Source organism: Myotis davidii, unplaced genomic scaffold (genome assembly GCF_000327345.1).
Source record: "Myotis davidii unplaced genomic scaffold, ASM32734v1 scaffold398, whole genome shotgun sequence".
Taxonomy (NCBI): domain Eukaryota; kingdom Metazoa; phylum Chordata; class Mammalia; order Chiroptera; family Vespertilionidae; genus Myotis; species Myotis davidii.
In genome coordinates this window covers 27474-32386 of record NW_006290024.1, presented here as the reverse complement: position 1 = coordinate 32386, position 4913 = coordinate 27474, and positions in this window count along the sequence as shown.

The following is a 4913-nucleotide window of genomic DNA, read 5'->3' as shown; positions in this document are numbered from 1 at the left end:
GGTGTGCAGGAGGCAGCTGATCGATGTTTCTCTCTCATCTATGTTTCTAATTCTCAATCCCTCTCCCTTCCTCTCTGTAAAAAATCAATAAAAATGTATTTAAAATATATATATATTTTCTTTATTGATTTCAGGGAGAATTTGACGTAACAGAAGCCAGATGCCTCAGACTTCTTTGCGTGGTGCAGGCCCCCAGCCCAATTCACAGCGATGTCCGTCTGCTGCTTATTAAGTTTCACAGCACTTGCCACAGAGCCACCAGTAGATGACTGACAGAACTCAAACAGGCCATCAAATACCGGACAGTCTTCACCAACGTTGAATCTCTGCATCTGCTTGCTGTATTCAGACATGTTATCTGGGCGGATGGAGCACAAGAATTTTATGCAATCATCGCTGTGATACTTGGTCATCGCCTCAGCACTGGCTTGTGAGGACGATAGATTTCCATTTCTGGTAGAGACCATAGTTAAGTAGCAAATTGTGAGTCATGCCGATTCAATGAGGCTTCATTGGGTAGCCTTGTCCGTAATAGTAATTCCCAGCATCCTATCATAGCAGTAGTAACAGACTTTCCTCCTGGTACACTGAGACTGTACTGTCTTGATCGCCTTCCTTCCCTCCCATTCAACCATCTGATATTGTGAAAAAAATGCATTTTTACTAATTTGAGAGAGAGAGGAAGGGAGATGGAGAGAGAGAGAGAATCATTGATAGGCTGCCTCCTCCACGCCCCCTATTGGGGATCAGAGCACACTACCCGCACATGTGCCCTTGACCAGAATCCAACCAGGACCCTTCAGTGCACAAGCTGATGCTCTATCCACTGAGCCAAATGGGCTAGGATTGATATTGTGATTTTTAATAAGAAATCTATATTTGGTCTTCCTCCCCATTTTAGACAGAGTTCCTAAAACCCTTGGAATTTCTTCAGCTGCTCTCAACCTGTGTGTTGAGAACAATGAAAAGACATCCTGCATAACAGATACTTACATTACCATTCATAACAGTAACAAAATTACAGTTATGAAGTAACAAGGAAAATAATTTTATGGTTGGGGGGTCACCACAACATGAGGAACTGTATTAAATAGTCGAGGCATTAGGAAGGTTGAGAACCACTGTAAAATGATAAGAACAAGAAAGATGTCTTTTATTATGTTAATGAGTTATTTTTTGGAAAGCCCCTAGTTAACCTAGGAATGGAAGCTGGTTGCTAAAGGAGCCCAACTGATGAGAGGGTTGGAACTTTCAGCCCCACTCCCAGTCCTCTGGGGAGCGGAGAGGGGCCAAAAGTTGGCTCAGTCACCAATGGCTAATAATTTATCAATCCCACCTATGTATAACCAAGTGCTGGGTTTAGAGAACTTCCAGGTTTGTGAACACAGGGAAATGGGGGAGAGTGGTGCCTGGAGAGGCATGGAAACTCCACACCCTTTGCCCCTACCTTATCCTATGCATCTCTTCCATCTGGCTGTTTCTCAGTTATATCCTTTTATAATAAACCAACGATCTAGTAAGCCAAATATTTCTGTGAGGTCTGTGAGTTGCTCTAGCAGAATATGTTTTTTGCATCCAATATATTCTCTCCTCTCTTTCTGGGACTTCTATGGCATGAATGTTAGACCTTTTGATATTGTCCCACAGAACACTGAGGCTCTAGTTACTGCTTTTTATATTTTTTCTCTATGTTTATCAGATTGGAAAATGTCTGATTATTTATTGCCTCTTTCCTGTCACCTCCATTCCACTGTCTAGCTATCCCAGTGAATTTTTATTTCAGATATTGTATTTTTCAGTTCTAAAACTTTCATAATTCTTTTTTATAGTCTTTATTCAGCCAAGAACATCTATCTCTCCATTCAAGACCTTTACCAAGGAACAGTCATGACATCTGCTTTAACATCTTTATCTGATAATGCCAATAGCTGAGTCATCTCAGGGCTGACTTTCAAGTTTTGGCTTCCCTCTCAGTCTGCATGCCATTAGTAACTTCACAGACTCCTCAGGTCCTTAGTTGCAGTTTGCATTTGTTCATAATTTCCCATAATAATCAGTGGGAAAGATAGTCTGTATTGGGCTTAGCGGAAGTCATTGATGAATTTTAATAATATGCATATACAATGGATGAATGTTGAAAACATCATGGTAAGTGAAAGAAACAAGACACTAAAGGCCACATATTGTGTGATTCCACTTACATGAAAGGTCCAGAATAGATAAATCCATAGAAAACAGAAAAAAAAGACTCATATTTCCAAGGTTTGAAGGGAAGGAAAGAACACAGAGTGAATGAGAAGAAAACCCGTGGACAGGCATAGCTCATTTTACTGCACTTCACTTTATTATGCTTCATAAATGCTGCATTTTCCACAAATTGAAGGCAAGACCCTTCACCTTGGTCTGAAACCAAACCCACAATATCTCTGAGGTGTGTCTGTAGGGAGTTTCTTTTGTGGATGCAAAATGTCCTGAAAATAAGTAGTGGTGATGGTTGCATAACTCTGCAAATATATTTTTTAAAAAAAACTTTTGAAAGGGTGAATTTCATGGTATGTGAACTTTATCTCAAGTTGTTATTTAAAAAAAATATATATGTAAACCTAGGATTTTTATTGTTTATTTTCAACAAACACTGTATTCTACTTGAAAGTTAATTTTGAGAATTTCCTGTTGAGCAGTTAGCCCCTGACATCATTAAACATGTTCATTGCAAGAGCAAGTTCACTGACAGTTCACAAATATTCCAGCTCACTTTGGATACAGTTTTTGTTTCCAGCCCAAGTTGGATGGAGTACTCATTTTTAAGCTATTCAAACATCAAAGACAATTTTTAAAAATTTAATCTCAATTTCTGAAGTATACTTTGATTCTTTTAAATGCAAACACAAGAGGAACATCTCAGATCCTACTCTCTGTGTAGGCAGTTTTTCTTTTCTTAGTTATCATTTTGTTTTCTGCTATGAAGTTTTAAGTGCAATTCATCAGACACAAAATATTTTCAAACAGCTGTAATCAGTCTTAAACAATACACAGCAAGCACCAAGCTTTAAATTGTTCCTTGAAGTTTGAGCACAGAAAATGTGGAGGTCATGAACTGTGCAACAACAAAAATGTAAGAAAATAAGAATTTACATTGAAAAAGGAATCAAATTTCAAGAAAGAAAAGAATAAAATTTTTAAAAGAATTCAAAGTATGAATAGATGAGATCCTGGACTTTTAACTGATGCCATACTGGGATGTAACTTGGGGAAAGGATTGAGTGTACTTTGCAGATGGGAGGGGTGTGACTTGTGATCAAAAGATGGACTGTTACAGAATGAATCCATAGCTTTTCTTATTATAATTTTTTTAACTTTTAATTTTTAAATTTTACTGGCATGATTATGTAGACAAAGCTTAAAGAAAAGAAAATCTTCCCTGTCTCATTGTTTTCTAGCCATGATTATTATAATTATTATTTTTTATTTGTGGTTGCTAAAATTAATTTAAGGGTGTTAAAAATTATCTGCTTTGCCCTGGCTGGTTTGGCTCAGTGGATAGAGCATTGGCCTGTGGACTGAGAGGTCCCGGGTTTGATTCCAGTCAGGGGCTTGTACCTTGTTTGTGGGCATATCTCCCGTAGGGGGTGTGCAGGAGGCAGCTGATCGATGTTTCTCTCTCATCGATGTTTCTAACTCTCTATCCCTCTCCCTTCCTCTCTGTAAAAAATCAATAAAATATATGTTTTTAAAAAATTATCTGCTTTGAGTGTCAAATAAGCAAGGTACACAGATGCCCTTTGGTGTTGACTATAGCAAGGAGGGTACCTGTGACTAAAACTTTCCCTTGGACATTGTGACACACTGTGACAGATCCTGCCCTACGACCCATCTAAGACCATAGATCTTCTACTTAACCCACATAAATTTACACTACTCACCCCACCCAACTCTAAGTCTATTCTACGTATGGCCACGTCCTACCTGAGGAACAGAACATGTACATCTGGAACCCACTGATGCCAGCTCCACCCCAGAGCCCCGACCATAACCTAACTTTATCAGGAGAGCCAGAGGTAGCTGCCAGCTCCATCCCAGAGACCCCACTTTAACTTTTTTAAATTTTTATTAATTTCAGAGAGGAAGGGGGAAGGAGAAATAGATAGAAACATCAATAATGAGAGGGAACCATTGATTGGCTGCCTCCTGCACGCTCCCTACTGGGGGATCGAACCTGCAACCCACTCAGTGTCCTTGATTGGAATTGAATCTGGAACCCTTCAGTCTGCAGGCCCATGCTCTCTCCACTGAACCAAGCTGGCGAGGGCCCCACCTTACCCTTTAAACCTCAGTCCCTCACAGAGATAAAGCCATTAGCTCTCTATAGCTCTTGGCCTCTGTCCTCCCTTAGAAGTGAATAAACCTTTTTTGTTCAGTTACTCTTCTTTGTGAATTCTTTCACAACCTGTGGCTTAAATTGAGAAAGCCATCAGAACCCACCTAGCACACTGTAGTTTCCAAACATAGCTGCCTCATTGACTTTCCTCCCCTTGAATGACCCACTCTATGTTCAATCTCCTTCCCCTTAAGTAGAACCTTGTGTCTGCCTTAACCAAGAGAGTAGAACAGAAATGATAGCTGTGACTTCCAAGGCTAGGTCAGAAAAATGTCATATACTCCTTTCCACCTGTTCTTTTGGAACCCAGCCACCATACTGTGAGGAAGCCCAAGCTATATAGTGAGGCCACATGTAGGTGTTTCAGCTGATAACCTGCATCAACCACTGGATGTGTGAGTAATGAAGCCTGTAAGATGACTCCAGTTCCAGTCACAAACTGACTTTAATGAGAGATCCCAAGTGAGAACCACTTCACCCAGGTAACCCCCAGAAACATTAGAGATAATAATAAAATATTTTCAATATTTTAAGC